The sequence below is a fragment of the Sitodiplosis mosellana genome, unplaced genomic scaffold (assembly GCF_009176505.1).
Source record: "Sitodiplosis mosellana isolate CC-2019 unplaced genomic scaffold, AAFC_SMos_1.0 Smas_scaffold_2, whole genome shotgun sequence".
Classification (NCBI taxonomy): Eukaryota; Metazoa; Arthropoda; class Insecta; order Diptera; family Cecidomyiidae; genus Sitodiplosis; species Sitodiplosis mosellana.
In genome coordinates, this window is record NW_022595245.1 from 1,413,352 (window position 1) to 1,440,672 (window position 27,321).

At 37.1% G+C, this 27,321-nt stretch overlaps 1 protein-coding gene across 8 annotated transcripts in view; it reads right to left on the reverse strand.

Moving 5' to 3' along the window:
* Positions 1-22,261, reverse strand: part of LOC129565384 (inactive dipeptidyl peptidase 10) — an 84,562-nt gene extending 62,301 nt beyond the window's left edge. For 2 of the 8 annotated variants that reach the window (XM_055440216.1, XM_055440220.1), the window contains exons 1-2: positions 21,815-22,245; positions 12,129-12,894 (exon numbers count right to left, since the gene is read on the reverse strand). The gene's annotated coding sequence lies outside the window, so the exon portion shown is untranslated. Of the gene's footprint in view, positions 1-12,128; positions 12,895-13,242; positions 13,260-21,814 lie in introns of those variants that run through there. The other 6 variants (XM_055440213.1, XM_055440212.1, XM_055440218.1 and 3 more) reach the window with 6 other exon arrangements.
* Positions 22,262-27,321: the final 5,060 nt, after the last annotated feature.

The following is a 27,321-nucleotide window of genomic DNA, read 5'->3' on the forward strand; positions in this document are numbered from 1 at the left end:
TTTGTTTATGCAAGTATTTTTCCACGAATTCTTCATTGTTCACAGACTCATGTTGTGATTAGGATCCACGAAGTAACGAGCGCACATAAAAACGAGACGGGAAGAGCGAGTGAGTTTCATTAAAACTCTCTGCCGTGCCAAAAATATGCACGTTTTTGTGGTTGCACATAAACAATAACAACATTGGAAAACTCTCTATCTCTCGTGTGCGCTGCATTGGAATAATGTCGAACCAATTAAAATGTATGAACTCTTAAAAAAGTTTGCAAGAGAGATGACGACGACGACGACGACGACGAGGCAACACATGCCAACATTCTTTTTCCCATTATCGACAATATTTTTCCAACAACACAACTGACGCGCGCACACACACACACAACTATTTACTACACACAACGAGATGAACTGCGTCAAGATCCCTTGTTATTCTTGATGAAATCCAGTTGCATGCACGAGATTTGCTGCTCTCCGGCTCCCATAAAATACCTCGTCTCCTAGTTCAATTTATCTTGAACAATGAAAATCTCATCGCTTTCAACAAAACAGTTGGGGTAACAACACAGCATAACCGGAACCAACAGATTGCCGAAGGAAAATTGAGACACAGCCAGCGAAAAGCTCAAGCACATTGCATTCCCGGACCCACACCATTGTTACAATTTACCGTACAGATGATGCACTGTACTTCATTTTCATAACAAACTACAAAATAATTAATTACATTCACTCCACATGTGCACGCTCACATCAACTTAGGCACATTCCGTTTCGCTCAGAGAACTTCGAGTTGAGTGAGAAGAAAAAACACAGAAATAACGACGACGAAAAGTGAGAAAAACGACTCGATTTTTATCAGTTATGTGGTTTTATGCTTAAAAATGAAGCTATTAATTACATCTGAACATTCAACAACCATATGCTGTGCAGTTAGAGACGTTTTCAATGGTATCAACCGAGTAAATCAGCGTAATTTCAACAGCAGGAGCTGTAAGAACAAACAGCAGCTGTATCAACAGCCGTGGCTATCGAGTTTCAAAGTTCTTGAAGATGAACATATTTGCACCTCTTGTTTTCATACTCGAAAACTATACAAGAGATAAATGCAAGCAAACATTTCGATGAACTTGAAACTTGTCGAAACATTCACTTGAACAACGACCCTCGTAAAGCAAAACAAAACCAATTGAGATTGACACACTGTACACAGTGCTGTTGGTATTTTGACTGCGGAAAACTTGCTCATGGTAATTGTCGCTTGCTGTTTTATTGCTGCGTGCAACATTGAAACAAACACATCGGTGTGTGTGTGTGTGTGGGAAACCGTCAAGTGCAACCCCAATTGTAAAGTGCACCGACTAAAGGTTGAACACTTTGAATTTAACTTCTCCGCTTGTTTCGTTACTGACAAACTCCACTTGGCGGTGGAAGAAAAATTGAGTATATCCATCATTATCGACATATGTTGACCACGAAAGTTTGTCGTCTTGGTAAAAAAAGGTGGTAGATTACGTGTTCACCTTGAGTGGGTGCTTGTGCATGGGACAATCAATATTGACATAGTATGAAAACTTGAAAATTGTGTGACAAAGCCATACAACATTATCATTAAGTTGTCAAAAGTAATTGAATGGAGTGAATATGAGCAAGCCGCAAAACAATTGAGTCGATAATTGTGAATCGGCAAGCGGATGAAGTGAACGACGCCAAGCATTGAAATCGTTTTAATCCACAAACTGTGACATTCACCAACCGATGGATTAGAGCGTTGAATGAGAGAAATAATGAGAAAATGATTCATAAGAAGTTGATTAATGTTTATTTCAAGTGGCGAAAATCAATTCACTGCACACAGCAAAAGAGCTTAATGCGCTGCGACTTCATTCATCATAATGTTGCATTTTCCATTTTAAACGGATTTTGTCATGAAAGAGACGAATTTATGAAGGAAAAAAGCCAAGATAATCATAATACGTCAACAGATTCTCGTCTCTAGTTCAATTTTGTCTTTTTTTTTTCATTCAAAATTCACTCGTCCCTTCCGAATGTCCTAAATCCATCGTCCCATTGAATCTCGTTCGAAATCGATAGCAAAATGAAAAATGCTTTTATCGAACACGCAACATCTGTTCGCTTGAGCAAACCATCGTCAAACCATTCGGTCGTCGAACGATGATAAATCGACGCAAAACCAAAAAATTATGCACAATCAAATACAAATCAATCAATACAACTAGTTTCGAAGCATTTGTAGCCGATTCCAGATCTATAGTATTCATGTATTCATAAGGGGGCATTCAATGAGAATTTTGTTTGTTCTCTCTATCTGTTTGCGTCGAGTATCGCAAACAGCAAGTCCAAGGATAGGCGACTAGCAAAAGGACTGGATTTTGCGACTAGTTTGAGAGGGAAAAAAATCTTCAGTTGAGAATCTCAACTTGAGATACGCACGATTTCAAGCTCAGACGGAACGAATGCACAACAACAGAGCAGACTCATTCGATCTTTAGAAACGTGGCATTTTTTTTCTCTTTTATAATCTCGTTTGCATACGTTCAATCTTTTGCTCGATTTTGAACGTCATTAAATTAGATTCTTTTGAATTCGTGGCAATACCGAATCGAGTGGAGAATTCGAACGCGATTTATTCATTTTCAATTTTCAAAAGGAAAATGCTTGGAAATATGAATGGGCAAGCGGAATAATGAAACGTAATTCTGTTTTTAAATGAAGTGCCTCTGAGAAAATTTTTCAGTAAAAAAGCCCCACAAAAATATTGTCTGAATAAGATTTTCATACAAATTTTTATCAGACAATATTTTTGTGGGGCTTTTTTACTGAAAAATTTTCTCAGAGGCACTTCATTTAAAAACAGAATTACGTTTCATTATTCCGCTTGCCCATTCATATATACCACTTGGAATGAACATTTATCCCAAAGAAAAAGCTACAAATCTAGGATACGTGCTGCGTTGCCAAAAATACGCTAAATGCAGCAAGAAAAATTCATCGTGCTGTACACATGTATCCAAGTGAGATATTTTTGAAAGAATAAATGAGATAGAGAGGGAGATTTTTCTGCTAACTCTAAGTTATTTACCCGTCTATTTTCTTGCTGGCTGTTGCAACATCTTTTCGGTAAGTTTGCTGTGCCGATTACTTTCAAATATTAATCTTGACATATGTTTCAATTAGAGCGAAAAAAAAACGTAAAAAGAAAATGACGCAAGGGCAATGTAAAAAGAAAATGACGTTTATTTTTGTAACAGCTCATTCAAAACGACCAAAATCACGTGAATAAAGTTGTTTTTCAATACTTTTTCTGTTTAAATTGATTTTTTCTGTGAATGTAAATAAATCAGGAGAGTTTTTTTGTAGAAAGTTGGTTGATTTTGAATGTAATTTCCATCTGGTTCTTAGGCAGCAGTCCCATATTGGAACTCGCAATTGCCTCTCGTTAACATAGCAATATGTTTTTGATTACATTTTCTTTCGGAGGGGGAAAACTTGTCCACACTTTTTGCTTCATCAAGAGCGCAATCATTTTCACCTCATTGATTATTAGTTTGGCCATCGTCGACAGTCGATGACTTATTTCGACGATATTGGATTTGATGCGATTTAATTGAGCCGAAAATGGGGCGATTCATAAATTTTTGGCTTTTGTGCGTGCGCGTTTGTGTGTGTATGTGTATGTATGTGTGTGTGTGTGTGTGTGTGTGTGTGTGTGTGTGTGTGTCAAGGTGTGACTGAAATTATATGGCTACGATTTATGAAGCATTGCGTAAAGATGTCTCATCAAGCTTTGTATCTCTGGTAATTTCGTCATTTCTCGTTCCATTTTTTGGTTCGAATCGAGGGGAGCGATCGAAGTCAATAAAATTATACTTCAAATTCCAGCACGGGCCGTATACATAAATTCTCTTTTTTCTTTCATTCTTTCATTCATTCTTTCTTCTTCGTCCTTTTGTTCTTCTCATTCTCCGTTTCCACATTTGGGCCAACTGTCTGATTCGGACGACCATTATGTTTCCGTTTTTGTTTCTGGCAAATAGAAAAAAACAAGATGTGTGTGTGTGCGATCAACGAAAAATAACCACTGTACCACGCGAGCACTCGCTGCAACTGGAAATGGAACAGAAACGGAACAAAAGCCAAATTTATTGGAATATAAAAGAAAATAAATGAATCGGAATGAATATCTGAGCAGTATAGCTTATCCGTTCGGCACGTTTTGTCCGAGAATATGTACGCCGAACGAAGTCTCTTGTATCCGTGCTTTAGTTATGTCAGTCGTTATTATTTTTCTCCTTCTTCTTCTTTTTCATCTTGTGTGCCATCGACAAGGGCCTGAATGATATTTCTTTTGCATTATTTACTTCTCAAAGCCTTCCAATAACAAGACAGAATTGTGATTGAAAAAAACAGAGACACAGAGACACACAGAGAGAAGTAAAATTATTATCAGTCACGTTGCCATGATGATTCTACATATACTTTGTTGCTTCTATTTGTTCTATGATTTCCATTCTTATCTTTTGTGTCGCATTCAATATACGCACTGTGTTTGTACGTGTGTTTCTTTTTTCTGCTCTTGCATTAAATTTAAGACGTTATCTCCCGAAAATGTTTTAAAAAAAGCGTTCCATCCGATATATCTATATGGGAGCGCTTGTCGAAAGTCATTCAAAGTGATAAAAACAATGATTTCTTCACTTTATGCCAAACAATGATTTTCCTAAAGAGCCTTTAAATGGAAAACATGATGAGGTTCCTCTCCAGACACAAACACAAAAAATGCGTACAACTTCATCATCAGCGAAATCAAATGCGCAAAGTGGCAAACGCAAAACACCTACAACTTGTGACACAAGGGAGAGATAAAAGAAAACCGCAGAGTGGAGCGAAGCGACTTATTTGCGCACTACATGTGTAAATGTATTTCATCAAAGTAACTTTCCATTAATATATCATTAAAAGTCGTCCCTTTTAATAACACTATGGATTAAAAGCATAGTACGAAGCATATATATTTACAACAAAGTAGGTACAGAAAAAAGATTTTCTCAGTTATCGCAATAATGAATTACAAGATCTTAGTTAAATTTCTTTTTTGAAAGACACTGCTTCTGGTTTAAATTGAATAGAAAATATGAGCATAAAATTCAAATTCACCATAATTTGTTTCAGTAGTCAAAAAGTATTAAGACGAAAAAAACCAGATTAGTAGCTCTACATTTCATGTAGTGCTAAAAATCTGAAATGATCATATAATGTGGTGAATGTGTATGTTTCGGTTTTGCAATAGAATGGGCGGAACATGAGCATAGTATTTTATATATAAGGGACTTTTGTCGCCCGTTCATATTTTGTCATTTTTACATTCTAATGAGTGCCGTTTACACGATTTACCATGATTTGTTTGTAATCGTTCAGTGGAATTAACCGAAAACAGAACAACTTTTTTTTGAAGATATGTTAAGCGAAGAACATTTTTGGTTGTAATAGAAAACTGGAAAAAGCGACAAAACTACAAAACTACAAAAAAACCATTTTGTAATGGTCCAACCGCATTAAACGACTTGGTATAAAACACACATGACAACAAGACTCTCAAACACCCGAAAAAAAATTAGATCAACTTCTTGTACGAAGTGGTTTGTCAGTCGAGAGACTCGAGAATCGAGAAACGCTCACCATCGCTTTACTTAAGTCTGGGCAGTGAACGAAGAAAAAATCCAACCCCATTCCAGTGAGCGTCGGGATCAAATATTGTAATATTTATTTCAAATTGCTCTCAGTTGGGCGTTGTTCGGCTGGCGCAGATGTAAACTTGAAACCACAAAGTGTTTTCGATTAAACAATACGAACTTGCTACGAACAACAACTATCAAATGAAAGCGAAAGTTTATGCTGTTCATCGCTGTTTTTTGCTTTCATTTGGATTCTTTGTCGCCACTTCTTTTCAACGCTTCGTTCGAACGTTTTTGCTAGCAGTCTTTCCCTCTATATATGTTTCTCTTCTTCGTCCATTCCCTATATCTCTCTTGCTCTCTTTTTTCTCACATTCTCTTGCCCTCCATCGAATTCTCGCATTCTTATGCCAGTCATTTTCTTTTTCTCTTTCAAACCGCTCACTGCATACGAGCTGTGAGCGAAAACTTATTGTAATCAAAAAGAAAAAAATGGGAAAAAAACAATTCTATCTCCGTCCAGAAACTGAAGCGAACAAGAGAGATAGATAGGTTTTGAAAGGAAAACAGAGAATATGTAACTGCGGTTATGTTTTCCAACTTACAATGTTATTTTATCCGACATTACAGAATTACAGCCACGACATTACAAAATTCACTTTTGTCCAATGTTTAATATTTTAGCTATTTTAATAACATTAAATCCGCTCGGAGTTTCCGTTTCCGTGCAGTTATGTTGCGAAATAGTCTACGAAATGCAACACCATATTGAATTATGGAGCATGTTGCCTGCCAACTTGATTTATTTTCATGCACATTCAGTAAATGCACGCACACAATAAATGTGCAAATTTGGTCAAATTCACGGCTTTCTCCATTCGCCTTTTCTCTTATTTCGGTAAAATTGACCAAAAATCCTTTTTATGAAATAGCAAGTAAGTGGATAATCTAATGAGAGCGCTTAATTTGAATATTCCATTGAATTTTCCGTAATTAAGCAACAATCAGGAATCAAGTTTTTATTCGAATTATTCTGCATTAAAATGTTGACATAGCATTAAGAATTGGTAGAACATTTTGTTATCAAAATGAATGCAGTTTTATTTTGTCCTCCCAGAAATATATCTAATTTTGAAGAAGTAATAAGAAACGAAAACTTCTTATTTATTGCAGAAAAGTTGGTAATTCTAAAGGGTACCAGAACTTCTTCTACTTTGTCTTGCAATCTTATTTCTTATCGACCTCTGACAAAAGTGGCTTTACAAAGGAGAGAGAAAAAATCGTGTTAATGAAAAAGTACTCACACGAATCCCTTTATTTTTCTTTTGACTATTTCCGATGGATAAAATCATTTTCTTCGTTGCGTTTACTCCGTTTTTTTTCTGTCCCCAGAAACCGGAGTAAAAATTCAAAAAAAAACAATTTAAAACAGAGTGAAATTCGTTCGGTACAACTTTTATTGCACATCAATTGCCTTGAAAACTCATGACATGAAGGGAAAAAAAATATGTAAGCGGCACAAAAGTTATAGCCACTTAAAAATTTGTAACCGCATTCAAAATTAGTTAATCCAATATTCAATAATAATCATATCCAGTGGTTGCACTATGTAGTGCGTGGTGAGCCATGGGCTTTTTGCAGAACGAGTAAGAAATAAAAATTCGGTTTTATTACCGAATCTATTCCGCCTGCAAACAAGCAAATAGTTGTCGGTATTATTCATATTTGGTGCGATTTGATAGTGATATGCGGGCGAGCAGCGGGTGAAAATTGTGGAGAAATGAAAAAGCACCCATAAAACTCAATGACTGTGGCTTTGTTTTACATGATTATCGTGCTCTCTCTTCCTTGGCTTTGGCTCTATAACGATAATGAATATATTCGTCTGTGGCGAGAATGCAATTCGCTGTTCATCCGATCAGGGATTGTATACATTCTTGGCACTAAATCGACACACAAAGACGAGAGAAAAACACACAAACCAGCGAAATGGGAATAATTCCGCAATAAAACGCAGTGGTGGCTGACTTGGTTAGATTTATTGTATATTAAAAATGAATTTCATTGCATGTATTTCCGTTAACATGCAATTTGAATAAGATATTCCATGCTTTTTTGCGCAAAGACTACGCATTTGCAAATAGAGAAAGTCAAGCAACGTTCTCTATACACACACACAGTGAGGCAGCCGTCTTGGCTGATGACGTCATCGTGCCTTGCACAACTTTCCCCGCACACATCGACGGCAATGTTGGCACAATGCTGCCGCAGTAATGTACTTTATTCTGACGTTGTGCTCAGGAAACGAGACAAAATTTACATTTAAATTCATTTTTGCAAACGAAGTGACTTTATTTATTTCGGGCGCGATACGATGTTTTGTATAGTTTTAAGCTGCTTGCTGACAGACTGCGTTAAATACTTTCTCTGAATTTGGTTTTTGATAAATCAGATTGTTGTTCGGGTTGTGGTACGGCGCACACAGTCGGTGCGTGTGTAAAATCGGGACGAAAGTGAAACGAAGAGATGGCGGAGGTTAAATGCAAACATGCTGAGATTGACACACGCATCATTTAAATCTTTGCTCGAACAACCAACGATTGAACGTGCCAATCTTGACGTCAATATAACAAAACTTTCAACATACTGTCGAATGAATTGAACTCTGCACTTTTCAACTGAACACTCGTCTTCCACTTTCTTCTTCCCTCTTTATCTGGCTGTCTCCATTTCTCCCATTCACTCCGGCTGGATTTGATTACACCTCTTTTTTATTGTTGAATAACAAATTCCATTTCGAGGTTTATCTTCACTCGTCATTCATCGCTCCTCGTCTGCTCACTATGTTTTCATCAAACGATCCATTTAATAAACTCATGTGCACCACTGACTCCAGCCGATGCCTATGCCTGTATGTTTTTTTCTCTTTCTGTATTGCCTTTTGTCGCTCGGCAAAAGCGCACGATAAAATCAAAATAATTTTTTCGTCAGATTTCGACATTCGCAAAGGGGCCACATATCGCGGATATACATGCCAAGTGAGAGCTTTTATAGACGTTTTTTTAGCTTAAAAACACTGTACGATACACACATACACACACGAACTAAAGTATCAAAGTGGGATTATTTACTAAATTGAAATGCGGCAAAATCGACTCTGGTTTCTGTGTTCTGTCGATCACTCGAGATGTTCCTGAACTATTTTTAGTCAACGACACGGTGGATGCTCTGGGATTTTTCCTCATCGGAATCATCGCATCTGTTCAAAGACAAAGACGATAGTTGTTGTTGTTGTTTTTTTTACTCGCTCTTTGCGACTCCCATTTCCGCATCTGGTTCTGGTTAGCCAATGTTATTCGGAATGGGCCAGATTACCAAGTTTCGTTTGTTAATTTTCAAAGATAATCTCGTTCTTTGGTTACTCATCTGATTTAAAGTAGACACAATCATGTTTCGACTACATTTTCGAGTGTTTTCCAAAAATGTTTCCTTAGGCATTGAATCGAAAGAAATACGCAAAAAATTTATGATGTAAAACGAAAATATTTTTCTTTGTGTTGTTTTTAGTTAGAACACCGACTTGGCCATATGTTCACATTTACCAAGTGACACATTCCAACGTAAGCCCCTTGGCGCTTCGCATTGAAAGCAAAACATGAAGCCATTTCATTTCGTCAATTTAGTGATTTAGATTTGTGCTCCTGCTGAAGAGAGAAAAGAACCGAATGTAGTAGCTGGATTCTTGCACTCGGCAAAAACCAAATGAGGGGTTGTTTTCTTGTCGATTTGTACTGCATTTACAATAGTGTATGTCTTTTTTCTGCTGTTGTTGCTCTGTGCCGCTTTTGGGCAAATGTCTGAGCGCACACTCGTTCTGCAGTCGATGTGTGTGACAACGGCAGCAATGCGATTCAAGCACAAGTACATATTAGATTCTATCGCGAATGGTTGTTGTTGTTGTTCCCTTGCTGCGGCTCTCTCTCCTGCTACCTCATGCCAAGCACAAAAGGGAGCGGCAGAGCGGCAGAGCGGCAGAGCGGCAAAAGTTGAGGAAGTTAATGCGATGTAATATGAGATGACAACGATCAAATCAATATATGTGTATCATCAACATTGTGTCATAAGATATTCATGAGGATTTGCTTGCTTTTTTTCCGCTTCTTCTTAATGTACGGTGGCGGGATAGCGGCAGCAGCAGCCAAAGTTCAATCGAAAAACAGGGGAAAAAATGCACTGGGGCTAAAAACGAGCAATAATGGAAATAAAGGCAGGCCCCAAAAAGCAATAGAAATTGTCATTTCAAAATGCTTTTATATAATTTGCTTGTTCGCTCTCTCACTCTCCCAGACTTGACATCGTCAATTTGAAAACCGAAAAATCAGACGCCATCTCGGCCGCTTTGTGTGTGTGTGTGTGCCCGGATTTAGATGCGAGATGCTTTAGCAATGAAGAACCTTCATTTGTCTGTCGCATGATTTTTCATGCGATGAGTTAAGGGTGTCACAGAGCAGCTTTTTGGCACGGAGTGTTTGCATAAATCGTTGCTTTGCATGTAAGACTTAAACGATTGGGTTAATCAAAGTTGACATGATGGATTTGCGACAGAGATAGAGTACCAACGAAAAAAAAACCAACGGAACGAGATTGAAATGAATTTCTCGAATCGACTTAGAGAACGGAAGAGACGACAGTCAATATTGGCATTGCAGTAGCTCGAGCGCGCGTCAATGATAGTCAATTCAGAGAATTTGGACTCATTGCCAAAATGCCAGTTCCAAGCGCAATGGCAACATTTTCCCAACAAAAACGAACATGAGAACGAGCACATTGATGCGATTGAAGTGTGGTTTGTGTTCAAGTTATATGCATATCATGTCAATCAACCGGATATTGACATCGGCAATTGAATTTCCATGAATTTCAAATGAGCGTTTCTTTTGACGCTTCCGCTTTTTCCGCTTCAAAGAATGTAAATTAATAATATAGATCTATTGAAATCAAATATGATGGCGAAATTTCCGTTCCTCAGTCGGTAGAGAGCGTATAGAAAAACGCCATGCGCACACTAAAGAAAGTAGCTTCATTCGCTCTACCTGTTGTGTTCGTGTGGCGACAAGATACAGTGCCCTTTTTCCCCGTACAGAATCAATTTTGAAATAAATACCCAAACTTTTTTGCACGTGTATTTATCTAGCTCATCGTTATAAATGTTGGTGAGTGAAAGCGACAACAAAAATCGATCATCGCGTCTGATCCAACAAATATTGACGGAGTATTTTGCGCTTTATCCCTTGTTTGTGCCAATGGTTTCTCGGCTTCCAACGTTCAAATTGAAAATGTTTCGTATATCAGTGTCATCGTATGATGTGTATGGTATATATCCAATTGGTGTTTAGCCATGGTTCCGATTGACTTGGATGGGTAAACATTTGTGTACACCACCCAATTTGTTTCCAAATTCGATACTGTATCCCGTTTGGATATACAATACTTGGTTGGCTACGATTTTTCTACCAAATGGTCGGATATTTCGATAGAGTTGCTGTACAAGAGCTTTATTAATTACGACGAAATAACACGCGAGCACGAAATCTCTAAGCTGAATTTCAACGGCAGAGCGCCATGCACTTTAACAGCCATCGATTGTTGGTGTTTACGATGCTTTTTCACTGCAACAACAATTCGCACGAATTTTGAAACTATTTATTCTGAATTTCCAGTTTGTTTGCTGAGCTATAGTACCATGGAAAAGAGAATTTATCATGATTTGTTTTTTTCGCTCTGCAATTTTTTCTATGTTTTTTCAGTCTCCTCTATTCAAACGAAATTCCACGCGAAATTTGTTTTTGCTGCTGCAAAAACACACACAACGATAAAGCGAGAAAAAACGTGGAACAAATTTATGCGGTGTCGAAAATTTACTTTTCGATAGCCCCTTTATTTCAATTCATACAAACGGATCATGACAATTTTCTTGTTCGATTCTCGGTATTTTGGCATTCACTTTCCGTCATTTTTATCAGCATAGTGTGTTTTCCCATTTGTAAAACGAGTGCGTTTTTGTGTGTGTTTGCCATTCAAAATAGAGAAATGAATTCGTCCAACACATTCGTTCATATGCAATGCGATTTTATTCAAATTAAAAGCTTGCATTTTTTCTTGCATAAAGTTACTAGTGCCACTCCTGCAGGCTACACAGGTTGCAGCATGAATTTATGTAGTGATGCGTTTTTCTCGGTCGGAAATAAACTCGTGTTTTAATTCCGGCAAAGTGAGCAAATTTAAAATTTTAATTAAAACGTTAAATATTGAATGTGGTACTCCATTTTTTTCCCTCTCACTAGAATCATAAATTAAGCTCTTGCTCTCGTGGCAAGAAAAAAGTACGACAGATACGCGCACATGGCAAGGTAAATATATCCAATGCAAACTCACCGTAAACTTCCCACTGTACATCGAAAACACCTTCAATGCTCATACCCAATTCATACGATACGAATTGCACACAGCGGTCTCGCTCTCTCGGTTTCGTTCCACAGTTGTTGAAATCGTTTAATTTTCGAGGTAAACCGAACGAATTAAAAATACATCAACGTGTTCGGTGAGATAACGGCGACTGGCTACATAACCATCAGACTTCCAAATAACCACAAAATGAAATAAGCAAAACGCACCGGATTACTCAAACACCAAGTGAAACTTATCCACTGCAGCAAATCTATAACTCACATACATCACACACACTCACTCACTCTCACCACTTTTTCTCACACCAATGAATTTATTGCATCCAAATGCATAGCTCAATGAAAATGGACGAGCTGAACCGAACAATTTTTGCCACAACTATTCCACGGGATTTTGTTTTTTTCTGCGCTGTTTCTCTTTTCTCGACAGTAGAGTATTTGATTTTAAAATGTTTCCGGAGCTTTTGTACTATTTTCCCCGGTTTTGCAATCTTCGTGATTTAACTGATATTTCCGTGTGAGAGAGAGAGAGAGAGCGGCGCGGTATTACAGTGGATTAAATTCACGTGCGCCGAGGCAAAGTTGCACTTTAATTGTATTTTGATACGTTTTTGGGTTTTCAAATTGTTTGCTACACTTTTGTTTCGCCGCAATTATTTCGTAGGATGGAATTTTGCTGGCACCTCGTATTTGGGTTTGTACTTCGTTCCGAAAGGCTCTTTTAAGCGAATGCACTGCAAATAAATAAATTAAAACGCTTTAGTGACACAAAGACAAATGAAAACGACGCGATGTGAAATTAGAACAGATTTTTCGCGTTTTACATCAACAAATACACCTGATGCACCTTCGTCGAGAGGAGGGTACAATACTACAAGTTTACTCTATAGAGAAAAACTGTTTGAAGCCAAATCTCTAGTTAGATATCAAATGTACACTTCAACACTAAAGATATCCCTCTATAGATAGATACCCATAGGTAGATATCAAGAGAATCCCATGGACTCGGTAATTACATAAATAAATCGAGCAGAAAGCGAAAGACCCAAAATGTGGCATCTTTCCGTAACTACTTTTCCTACCTCTTCATCAAGATAACCGATCCAACGCGGTGACCGAATTGATTTTACACACACACAAAAGTGCTCAATTCCAACAAACGATCCAGACAACAACAAACACCATGACATATAAATTTACTGATAATCTTTGGGGAGGAAAAACTTTGAAAAATAACTTTAAAAAACTTTTCACCCCGTGAAATCGATGGTTGTTCTGATTGAGATAATAAATCTATTGTTGTATCTCAATAAGTGCAGCATAGCTTCAAATGAAAATGTTTGCATTCGCGAAAAAAAACACAACGAATCTCAATCATTAATCAATTTTTTGTTTGCCCTTACTTTCTCTCGTCTGAATCGAAATCAATGAACAGATTTATGCCGTTGAACTTTTCTCATTTATACCGTGTTTTTTGTTCATTTGTTGTGTTTGCATCGTTGTCTGCACATTACTTTTGGCTTATCGATGGATAACTTTTTTTGCGCCCCAAGTGTCCAATGCCGAAACAATCAGTTACTCTAATTGGATGCCAGTATTTTCGAAACAATTTTTTTCTCTCTCTATCGATCCCATTTGCTATCAGCTATTGAGTTTTTAATCCGTTGTCACGTAAGGGGTTTGAGTTTTTAGTTTCCGGTTTCCGTTCCTTTATTTATTCCCTGGTTTTCGTTCATAGAATCAATCCGAGGTTTTCTCATGAGTTTCGTTTAATATATTCAATGCTTGATTTTGTTCGATACACAAAAAAACACAGTCTGGCGACTCTGGATGGGGCCAAGTAGCTCCAATCAGGCTGAAAATTTAATTAAAAATTGTGCTTCACTGTTTCACTCTTTCGCACAACTGAGAGCACAAACTATCTGTGTACGCTTTCTCTCTCTCCCTCTTATTCTTTCTCATTCCCTCGTTCCGCTGAACGTTGAGGCTGGTTTTTCAGTCGAACTCCCCGCAGTGCCGGAAAGGAAAAGTTTTTTCCGTTTGCATTCCGGAAGCATTGAAAATGCCAAGTCTGTATGTGTCATCGTATGTGAAGTATGCGATTGTAATCTATTCGTTTGCACAGCTTCGAGTATTGAATAACTCAAAAGAGAAACAGGAACTGAAAATTGAAATTATGGCAACTAAATATTCTGCATTTTTTTCTCTTTCCTTTCGCTTATCGAGCATATTCATTGTGGACTAGTGAAACGGAAAAAATTGAAAGTTATGTTTTACATTGCAAAACCATTTGGGATTTGGTTTACAACATTTTTTCCAGTACTTTCTTCTACATCGTCGAACAATTTCTGCGGTAAAACAGAATGGCAACAACTTTTTTTTTTCTCGAATGCAATGAATCTTATGAAATATTCAGTGAATTTGTTACTTTGGCCTAATTAAACTATAAATTCGAACCGTAACTTTCATTGGCCAACGGCATATTTTTGAATTCTTTCTGCTGACTTTGAACAATTTTCCACGCGGAGCAATTGCATTGGAAATTGCAATGAAATGAGAAAAAAATTGACAGAAAAATGTGACCAACCAGCATGGATTGAACAGCAAACTGTGTATAAAGTGGTTTCGAAAATGAAAGGCCACTTCATGTTTTTGTCATATTTTTTTCACGAAAATTCTTTGCGTCGAAAAATTGCGTTCAATTTATTTATTTTCTGTTCCGGGCTTTCATTTGTGAATTTAATTTTAGAGTTTGCATCATTTGTTTGGATTGTGATGAATGTCATGTGTCTGCGGCAGAAGTGGTTGTTGATTCAATTTGATGTGATGGCATTTGACATTGTGTGGGTTCAAAAAGTGAAACAATGTACAGACGGGCAGGAAAGCGGCGCACATCAAAAGCCTGTGTGTCATTGTCGTTCGAAATGAGATTGTGTCACTATTTATTTGAGTTTTTGGTATTTACTTTGAATAGGGTTGTAAAATTTTAATAATGCAATCGTATTGCAAAAGACAATGAAATGCTGCATCGGATCAAAATTCAATATAAACACTGGGAATGTGTCCTCATTCTCAATTTACCTCTTTCGCTCACACGTTTGCATCCAAGCAGAATAGTATAATCACATTTACTTTGCACATTTCGCTCTCTCTCTCTCTCTTGGCTGAACTGTGCTATGCTATGTGTGTGACGAATTTTAATGACACATCGTCTAAATCGAATAAATCAGTAAAGCCAAATTGTATACGTATTTTACTATGTAACTCATTTACACTTTGAATGAAATTTATTGGACTTGTGCACAGTAAAAAATAAAAGTCCACACTTAGGCGGATTTTCGACTGGTAGAGGCGCCCAGTCTTATATTTTGCCTAGTAAATTGAGTTTCAGACGAAAAACCGACTAGATTATAAGCGGAATTTCGCCTGCAGCTCAAATTACTAGCAGCAATATCGGCTGAAAGCGTTTTTAGCTGAAAAAACGGCTAGATGTGGACTTTTATTTTTTACTGTGTGTCTACCGTCCGAAAAGGAGGATTTGATGAATTCGTGTGTCGACTTAATTAAATGACTCATTTAGAGGAAACTCTTCGTGAATTTTAATTGAATATTACCGAAAATTTGCAATGCAACACTGCAGTTGAAAATGAGTGCATACTGCGACGTTATTGGGTGCTTTTGTGTCTGTAATTTGAATTGCAAATTCGGAACAATGGCATAAAAGGTGTACAACGAGCTTAGGTGAAATTGGTCATTTAATCACCCACTGCACTCATTATTCACCCGTAAGCCAGATAGAACTTGTAAGACTCTTAAGAAGATTCACTCTTAGGATTCTTTTTTTGCATTATGGCGGCTGGCAAAGTTAAAACGCTCGTCGCAAAATCACTCTCGTGGCCAAAATGCAACGGAAGCCATTCTCCGGCAGTTGTAGTGTGCTCGTCGTAAAAATGCGCTTGTAACAAGTGGCAAATCCAAAAGGAGTGGCCGCAAATTTGCATTCATAAGAACATTTCACTTTACACAATGAAAGCGATGCCGTTGCCTGCTGGTAGCTACACTAATGACTGCTTGATAAGAGATTGAAATGTGTCGCATTCCATCCAAAAGCTATTTTTGTATAGGATAAATATCTATTTGGTGAGCGAGTTTTATTTCAGCAATTTCAATTTTCGAGACTCACTGGCAACCGTATAAGTGGATGAAACATTCGGAAAACAATTAAAAAGTGAGTATTTTTCGTAATTGCTGCCGATGTTTTAAACGCAATCAACGAACCGATTCACAATGAATGTTCTGCTGATGCAGCACCACAGTCGCAGCGTTTATACATTGACTGTACTGCATTTAGCATCCGAGGTACGGTGTAGCATCGACTGGTGTGGAAAAGTGTTTTCGTTCCATCCTCTTCTTTATGGCACTTATTGCACACACACAAAAAAACGACCATTTTACCATAACAATTAATCGAATACTGAGACAGACGCGATCCATTTCACGAACGCAATAATAATCTGAAAGCACTTAGTGTAAATGGCAAAATTTTCAAACTATTTTGCTGCGAACAATAAGCAGAAAACGGAAAAAAACGAGAGCAAGCGAGAGCGACCAACTTAAATGTGTACACATTAATTGGAGTGAAAACAATAATAAAATCAGCCGCCGACATCCTTTCGAACTATTTTCGATAGAGAATGTTTGTTTGTAATGTTCAGTGTTTTCACACATGCACTTGATTGTAATGATGGTTGTGAGCGAAAGTACACATCGAGTCGTTTGTGCCACCGAAATGCCACGGCGAAAACTTAGTGCACAAGTGTTTACATTGAATTAGGCATGCAAATGAGTTTCAGTAAAACTGAATTTAGCGAGTAAGCAGCTGAGGTTATGAGAGTGAGAAATAGAGAGAGAGAACGCAAGTGAGTTAGAAAGCAGTGAGAGCACGAGTGGCTGATGCACTTGAATTTGATTTGAATAAAACGGCAAACGGCCGGGGTCTTAAACATGAGCTCATATGCGACACAATTTATAAATAGGCAAATATGAAATCACGCCTGTTCATAATGTGATACACATTTTCGGCAGCGCATATACGCCATGTAATACCATTTTGCATTCGGTATGTGTTAAGTCAACGAGCTGTGTGTTATGTGTTGGTTTTTCGCTTTAATAATTTTAGTTTTGCTTTCTCACATCTTCTCCGTCTCTCCACTCCCATTCTCATTCGCTTGGCAAAGTGAATAGATCGCCACGTTTGGCGCAAATTAAAAGTAAATCCAGCAGGTGCTCTCAGCAAATTCATTAGTTCCAGCATATTTGCTTTCTATAATAATATGATTTATCGTGCAACCCGCCGCATGGATTATGCCAGTTTATTGGAAAATTGACCCATCTATTTCGGTGTAAGCTGTTTCAGTATATGAAAGGTATGCGGAATGGAGTTTTATGGTTTGAATGTCGGGCTGCGGTTGTGTTCGTTAGTGAATAAGATTTATAGTTCAGTTGCAGCCGGTAAGCTAGAGAATAAAATTCGCTATATCCGTCCGTCCTCCGGCGGTCAATCGAAATGTGCGGCTACTTTGGCTTTATAAATAATAATACGAGGTGTTTACGTTACGGTGTTTTCTTAGGATCACATATCCAACAAGATCTCTCTTTCGCAACATGAAATGCGTTTTTTTTGCGCACAGGCAAACTCGATGACACATTTTGATCGGTCAAAGCAAAGTGGAAATATTGTACTTGATGATATCTATAAGACGAAAATAAGGCACTTAGCAAAGCCAGTAAGAAAACGTCAAGAGTATTGAAAATCCGGAATAATGCTGACCGAAAGAGAAAGCAAAAAAAAAACCATAAATACACACGCATACCGAACAAAGTCAAATTACATAAATCAAGCCGATTATCTGCTACAAGTAAATGTGTTCAACTGACTGATATGCATTCGTATGGGGCTGCGAATAAATACATTATGTGTGTGTGTGTTTTCGCCTATCGATTCCCATTCAGCCGACATACACTCACACACATATGTTCGCTATGAATATGGTTAATGTTGTTCGGTTGTATACGTTGTCAAATTCTCATATCAAAGTACGGCTCCTTGGATTTCGAGTTGAAGCATATTGAAGGCTGTGCGTATGAGTACGTGAATATGGATATATTAGATGCGATGATAGAGATAAACCAAAATTAGAGATAGAAAACGCGGCCATATTTCCTTATCTCCATTATTATCAGATGGATCAGACTCACACGCTCACTCAAACTATATCGAGGGAAAAAAATTGAGCTTTCGCAATCATTGGGTTTCGTGTGTCTGTAATGGAAAACACATCAAGGAAGACAGAAAAAAAAAACAGGAATATAATCTGAGATCTGCCGCATTTGTGAGCTCGACAATCCGAATCTCGGATCGAAGTCAAAACATTACGACGACGTGCTCTAATGCATATGGACATTTTATGGTTGAATATATCGCTCTCAAACCGCCTAATTTACTAATTTCATGATTATTTCGCCGAACGAACACACACAAACGCAAATCTCAATGATAGCACACATATTTTATTCATAGCCGTTTCTTGAATACACAAATACATACACCGAAAACTTCCAATTTATTTTCGTATTGATTTCGAATTTTTCACTCAATGCCCTACCGAAATGGTCAAAACGCCATCGAAACCACCATCCAAAAAGGATTTTCTCTTCTCACAAATGTGGCATAAAGAATGTGAAAATGAAATGGCACATTAAATTGTGAAACTAATGGCAAAATATGGGCCAATTAACGCAGCTTATACGAGAAAGCAAGCATTTCACTTTTACTATTTTGAATACCATTAAATATGCAACGATTTCGAATGAAAATCTGTGCGATATTAAGCCAAAATGAAAATGGAAACACTTTTCGAGGGACTTTCATACGTAGCAAATGGTTTTTTTCGTGCTGAGTGAGAGTGAAGCGAATGAGCGCTCGCTCATTCGTTCGTTTTTAGATTGTTTGTCGATGAATTCCCTAAAATGCGATTATTTGCTTTCACTTCTCCTCATAGATTTAATGTGTGTTTTCTCTCGTATTTTTGTTTGGTACAGCCGCATTTGTTCGGTTCGCTTCAGTTGGATTCATTTTCCATTCATGGCATTTTGCACGGAAGAAGCACACACACACACACACACACACACACACACACAAAATTGTCAGCACAGAGAGAAAGCGAGAGAATGAACAAGAATTGTGTATATTGAAAAACAGTAGCTCGGGGTTTATCTCGTGCGAACGGCATTTGTAATATGGTTCGGTTGCTTGATACTCTGACATTGTTATGTGTTTTCTCTCAACTGGTTGCTCGGTGAACGGTACGTTGAATATGTATGTGTCTCTGTGTGTGTTCCTTTTATTTTTCCCGTATAAATCTCACACAACTCTTGAATAATTTGGAAAATGTATTAAATGCTTTTTCGGGGATGGTTTCGAATTTTTAGGTTTATGTAAACATAAAACCGACGACGACGAGGACGACGACGATGACTGAGCTATGGCTTGGCAAAATGTTACCGCTGCTTGTACGTACAATGCCATCGCCACTTTATGTTTGGCGAAATTCATAATGTGGTCCCCATTAAGACTTTGTGTGCGCTCTCTGTGCTCCCAAAGCGGGAGTGAGCGAGATGGAGTGTGTGAGGTAGAGAGAGATACAGAGAAGAAGAGACACGAAATGAAACGACAGCATCTCAAAATTCGGCTCAACCGTCGAGAACATGTACTCTCAGTGCCACAATGGCATGTGAGAATACACACAAATGGTCGGTGCCATTCATCGAAAATAAGAGATATTGTGTGCGTACGCGCACCATTTTAAACAGCAGCAGCAGCAAACATTCCACACTCAAATGGTAGTTGATTCTTTAAGCTCTCTAGTCGGTCGGTTTTGTTTCTCTCTATGCGTTTTTCTTCGCAATTTTCTTCACTTTGGGCTTTTACATTGCCTTTGCTAACACACAACATCAGCAAATAATTCAAATGGAAAAGGCATCGAACATATATATTCGTAAAAGTTAAATAGTGGAAAGAAACGGCTGAGCTGAAAATCGACCGAAATACGACAACGTTCAAGCAATGAAACAAACGAGGAAAAAAGTTGATATGATAGGGAAAAAGTTAATCGTTTTAGTAAAAATATTGACAGAGAAAGCAACAACACGAAAAGAGCGAGAGAGAGAGTGGGTGAGAGAGTGACAGAATGAGAGAAGAGAATGCTTTTCTCATCTTTTCTGTTTTCGGAAGGGAAAAAAGTTTTCGCGATGATAACACAACATATATAAATGGGTAGATTCATGAAAGAGGATACAGCTTAAGATGATTAGATGATTGCATTAGTTCTGTGTAACCTTTTTTCTATTTTTTTTTCTTCTGAAAAACGCACCAGTATAGCAAAACCAAAACAGGGTAGAAGAGAGAAAAAAATTAATTCCACAATGAAATTGAATTGAAAGCCTATTTCATCGAATCCAAAAGCAGCTGGTAGCGTAGACAAAAAAAAACACAAACAATTTTCCGTTATCGTTCTAATCCATATTATTTTTTTTTTAAACGACACACAATCCCAAGCACCGAAATAAAAATTCGTATTTGATTGCCTTGCCTCTCTATTCGAGCTGTGTCACCCGTATACACACATATACATATATCGGGTTTACTTTTTCGGACGTATTTTGGCCTAAAATATTTCAGGTTGAATGCGTTAAGCTGAAATGACAACACTCTAACAAATTGTCGATCTGGACACACACCGAACACCAGAACGTGTGTGTGTGTGTGTGCAGAATATTCAACGGTTTTTGGAATTCACATTTCCAAAATGTGAACGACACTCCATAATTCCATGGGCAATTAATTTCAATTCCTGTAAATGTGTGCTGAAATTTTAACTAAAGCCCAACCAATGCGATATCTAGCCATCCGTTTCGATTGAGTATACACCGAATCCCACCACATGCCCCAAATGCTGTATGCGATTTTGGCATTTCAGGCAATCAGCACGCGTTATTCCGATTTTGAATTTGTGTGATAATAATCAGAGGCAAAGAGAAGAGAGGAAGAAATGAATGAAATTGAAGAAATGAATGATTTTCAAGACCTAAGTCGGAGAGAAAATTCTCTGTTCATGTGGCTTTTTTTCTTTCCCATTCATTGCTTTTTCTCGTTGAGAACATTTCAAAATCACATACATAAGCAAATACAACACAAACGAGTCAGTCACAAACGCACCCTCTTCATACGTAGAGATCACACACTGAGAGAGCGAGAGCGAATAGCAAAACTGGAATTCGTTGAATAAAAAATGCGAACGACCGAACCATGTGTGCGAGAAAATCTTTTATTATCCTCTTTGTACGTTTTCGGTATTTTTCGGTAACGGCAAAGGTGCCTCTGTTATCAGGGAATTCGATGCGATTCACATCCATGTATACGATGTGCCTGCCTGTAACACACAAACTGCTATGTGTGTGTTTTTTTTCAGCTCTGAAAAAGTTCCATCTCACATCTTAGACTTTCTCTGATTTTGGCCATTTTCTTTTCTTTTCGCTGTGGCCAGAATGAACAAGGGAAAAAAAGCATTTCGTATACGTATTTTCCATTCTTACATTTCGATCTTTCAACTGAATGATATTTTCATTCCGTTCTGTGCACAAGATTTTTTTTTCTCTTCAAATAGTTGACTGTTTTTTCTTTGCAATCTGTTGGATTATATCTCCGTTTTCACTACACTGTTTTTTATATCTTTCTCGTAACTAAAAACCAAAACCTTATCCGTCCAGAAATGTTTTTCACTACCTGATCTCAAATCACTTTCATCTAATTCACTTTTTGATAATCTTTGAATTTCGTCTTATGTTCAAAGAAAATCTCGAATGAATTTTTCTCTCCTCCGAATTATGTGTGGCGCAAAGAAGAAGAGAAAAAAAAACGGCGTACGCAAAGGCAAAATCACGACACAGAGCGAATATTGTGTACCGGTTTGTTAAATCTCTGATTCAAACGACAGTCAATCCGGGACTGAACGCTTCTTGCGAATGTTATGTGTTCAACCCAGTAACTCAGCTATGAGTCTGCCGTTTTCGCGAATGCTTCGTACTCAACAACATGCGTCAATGTGTTGGTTTTTCGACGTTCGCTGTTTCATCATTCCACGGGTTTTGGCAGCAGCTAAATATGGAGACGGTTGAGTGCTCATGTGTGTGAGCAAACTTTATACACGCATCAGAACCAATTGTAAACATTGGTTTCAATTATTAAGACGAGCTTGAACCTGTCTACCACAAAATGTGGTCACTTTCAGCTATCATAAACCTGTTCGTTGTATTAAGACACATGGTGTTGAATTAGTGGGAAATTAAAATGTTATCTCTTCAAAATGAGAAGGATTTTCGGACATTCTGATTTCAAATTGCTCCGGATGGAACGAGAATCAATTATTCAATCAAAAATCAACAAGTGTCCCTTGAATTCAATTGATTGTTACTAATGTTAAATTGCTCAAAACATTGGCGCCGTGAGCGAAATAAAAATTCATGTTCAAATAAATACTAATGTTCCAATGAATCGAAAGTATAATCTTAGAACGACATGGAAAATGACTCCTTTTCAACAGGACTCCGTGCTACGCAATATGAACACACGTACCAGTTAGCGCTCATGTCAAACTCATCAGCATCAAGTTGCAGGTTGCAGCTTGCAATTTAATTGAAATCCTGAAACCAAATGGAATCAACCGTAAAAACGATCCCCTTGGACAGAATTTTCACTTTGGTAATGGAAAAAAAAGTTGAATTATTCTCGTGTTTAATTCAAAAAGCTAAAAAAAACTCAAAACATATTTCAAATGTTTAGTAATAAAATTTCATTTTTATTCAAGAGCCATGCACTGGCTCATATGGTTTGTGAACCAAATAAAGATAACCATAAAAATATCACACAAATGTTGAAACTATTTTTAGAATTCATATGGTCCATAGACAATGTCAAATTTTCCGTTTTATTAGCCTTGCAAACCGTTAACATTTCAAAGCTGCTCTCAACTTGTGGGTTCCGATATAAACTAAATGGAGATGGTTTATTACTCGCTCATTTGTTCACGTAGCTCTACAATATGCTTGAGTTTTGCTAACGTACTTCATTGCACGCGCCACAACAGCGATTAAATAGTAAACAAGCACTCAGTATTATTGTTCCGTGTGCTTTTTTCATTTCTCATAGGAGTTCGTCATTGTTTGTGACATGCATTGAGAATGTTGTCTTTTGTAAATTGGGCTAAATCAATGTAGATTATTTTCTCGAAAATTGCTGATATCAAAGAAAAAAAGACGGTTTTATGGGACCATTGTCCTATGCTATACAGTGCTTTATTCAGCTTCATTAGCATCCATACGATCCATATAGAGAGTATAACGTCTTTTGTTTATGCTGATGCATCGCGAGAGGGACAGATAGAGGTATGGAGAAAGAGTGAAAAGAAAGTGTTGTACAAAGCCGGTGGCTATGTCAGCATCAGCTTAAATTGCTTCTGTGAAACTGAGCTGATACATAACATTTGCATGATTCAAGTGCAATTTCGCTTTATTTTCATGTTGATGAAGCTGCTGCCTTCACTTAGCAAATATTATCATCTTAATATTTAATATTAGAAATGCAGCCAAAAACCCATCATTTCTTTGAAATCATGGGCAAAATTGTTAAAGGATTCATTTGGTCGTTAAAGCATTTATGAGCTGAGTGATGTTATGCTTTCTTTGTTCGCAAATAAATCTGCAGTGTTTTTCATTACACAGTTGGATTTTTTCTTTGAGCTATTCTGCGAAATAGCTAGACGAAATACATTTTATATTCAGTATTTAACATGAATCAACCATATCTTGAGCATACACCTCGTATAAGAACCAAATTTTCTTGTGGCGCCATCTAGATGGCTTGCGGGGCGCAATGTATTTTAAATTGTTAGCTAAGTTTTTTCAGCTTAGTACAGAACCATTTTTGGCAAAGATACAAAAGCATGCTCGAGGTATGGAATCAACGGTGAAAAGTAATCTCATCGTACAGAATAATAACGAAAATAAATTTTTACAAGCTGTTTACGTCAGGCTGCTTATATTTTTAATTACCGATATTCCGGGAACTGCAGCTACTATTTGCGCAAATTGCACACCACTCACTGACGAGATGGATTGAAGCTGTTTGGTTGAAATTAAAACTTTTTTCTTCTTGGAATATGTGATTCAACTGTTTTTCCCTAAAACTAAAAAAAAATTACTTCAAAGTATTCTTGAAGCTTTTCATTCTCTTTATAAAGCTTTGAAAATTCAGCTTGGATATCCTTATAGTTGAAATTCGTTACATAACGACTCAATTTGAAATGTACAGTGTGCACTCAAAAAACATGTATTTGTTATATGAGAATATATTCTTGGAACGGAAGCTGCTGAAGTTGAAAGAAAATACCATTTGCTCGTTATTATTTCATATTCATTTTGAGGTTGCTCTTTTTCAAGTTTTTTTTTCATCTCGTTTGATTTTTGCTCAATTTCTTTCTCATTACTTGATAATTGTCCACGTAGTGGACTGTTAGTGGTTTTTATTTATCTTGATAGATTTCAATATCAATGAAAGTATATTTTTCTAGATCCATGACTTCGTGTCATTTGTTTCATAAATGAATCATCATTAGCTTTATCGATAATTTTGACAATCATGTGAGGTTTATTTTTCATTGATTTTAATTCACTTGCCTTTGTTCATTTGATGACTTTCGCTGCTTCTATTTCTTATCTGTGATCCTATTAGAGTGTGCCATTCTCTTGACGCACCTTTCATGATTTGTTTCAAGTGTCTTTTGTGTTTAGTTATCAAAATTGTTTGTATCTTTGATCTGCTATTTATCACACACGTGATATCGGATGAATCGGCATCGGATGATGCTTATAGCTTTGATTGGTTAAAATTAATCATCAGTAAAGAGCTCTGATGATCGTCAATTTCAAGCTTTGTTATTGGTTCGGGAATTGATTTCTATCGAATTAGAAGCGCAGCTCAAATGCTTGTTTTTATCAAACGTATACGTTTCAATTTGGAACTACCTACTTAAATTGTATAAAAGCGTGGATCATTTCATGTTTGAATTCAAAGTAATAACAACTGTCGAAAGATGAAGAGCTCAACATAAGCTTTGATTTCCGGCTGTTTTTCAGGTATAACTTGGAATATTACAAAATGTGAACTCAGTTAGTCCAAATAATCGAGAATCAAATATTTTTGTTAATTTTTCTTTGTTTTTTTTGGTGATCTTTAACAAAGATTTTATTTTTCAATTTTTTCTAGCTATCATTGTTGCTAGCCACGCCCGTATCATCGATGATGATGTGGGTTTTCGCTGCAATGGAGAAGGTGGTGAATGTGCCGAAATCGCCGATTTAGCTGGAGCCTTTCAATTTGACATCGATGTTACCGAATTAACCGACTCGCAATGCGTTGAATCCCCAAAAATTCCACTGAACGATTTAAACTGGACTTTTAACATTTGCATGGGTGACGGTGGCATTAAAATGAACTTGAGTGCATTTCCAATCGTCAACGCTCCCCACTGGACAACTGAAATTGATGCTACAATAATATTACTTACTACCCAAGCAAATTGGTTGGATCATGGGGAAAATTGGAAAAGTTTATCATATTCAAATGTGAAAAGTTCGTACAGTGCGGAGAAATTCTTGAGTGTATCGAATTTCCAATCCCATTATGTGAAAGATAAAAAGGCTACTTTTGATGTTGAATTATCAATGACGCCACTGGATACGCGTTCACCGACACCGCCTACAGGAGTAATTCGAACTTACGAAAAACTTTATTTCAAATTGAAGAATCTTAGCCAATTCCGGGAAACTGTTTCTTCTAACAAGACTGTGCAGGGTGTCAAATGGAGCGCACACATCGAAAAAAGCGTCAACAATTTGGTTGTATCTTTGGTGGCTGATCAAAATGATTTTGACGAAAATTCATCGTATAAGGTGGTCGGTGTTTTCAAAATACTCTCATTCGACAGTAGCTTCGTCCCGATCGAACGAGAGTTCACTCACAATTTTGGACGACACATGCATTCTATTAGAGAAATATTGTTGAATTTGAATTCAAATCAAAGCAGTTATTATGTGCAGAATGAATGTGCAAACATCGTGGTTGAATTTAAGGTACAAAAATCAAAAATACCATCCAATTTGAAAAGCCAATTAAAGGAAAAATACCAGTACACAGAAAGTGTTTTATAAAGAGTTCATTGAATAACTGTTGATGCCACTAATAAAAAGAATTTTGCAACAAGATACGCTGATTTTTTGAATTGTTACCTTTTCAATGTCATTTTGCTAATTCTTTAAAATTTGGACGATTACATAAATCTTTCCTTGATTCCAAATTGCAAATAAAGAAACTTACCTCAAAAGTATTTCTGAAGCTTTTCATCCGCTTTACAAAGCTTTTAATTTCAAGCTTGAATACCGTTACATTTAAAATGCATACGCGATCCGAAATTCGCACCCAAAGAACATATGTTATGTAAGAATATCTTCTTTGAGTGCAAGTTATTTAAGTTAAAAGGATAATATTCATTCATTTCAAGGTTGCCCTATTTCGAAATCAAGTTCTTCAATATAAACTGCAACGCCGTAGCCAGGCCGGCGCAATGGGTGCATTGCACCCTCCAAAAATTTCAAAGGTGCAACAAAATCGGATGCAAAATCGGGTTTCAAAGGTGCAACAAAAGAAAAATTTCGATTTTGCACCCTCCAATTTTTTTTCTGGCTACGGCGCTGATAAACTGCATCCGTCAAAATCATCAGATGTTTTTCAAAAGTGTTCGTTATCACCAGAGGTTGGTTGCACATAAATTTATTTATATAAATTTCAAATATCAAATAAATATATCCGATATTTTTCATGTGTCGTGTTGTTCTAACGCATTTGCCAGCTATTTATTGATGGAATGAGATTTTCGTTTTGTTCATTTACTGTTATTTGTCAACAATTCTGCCACTGTGTCACCACAAAGTATATATAGTCCATAAGAAATGTGCAGAGACGAGAATGTTCGCCATTTAGTTTTACA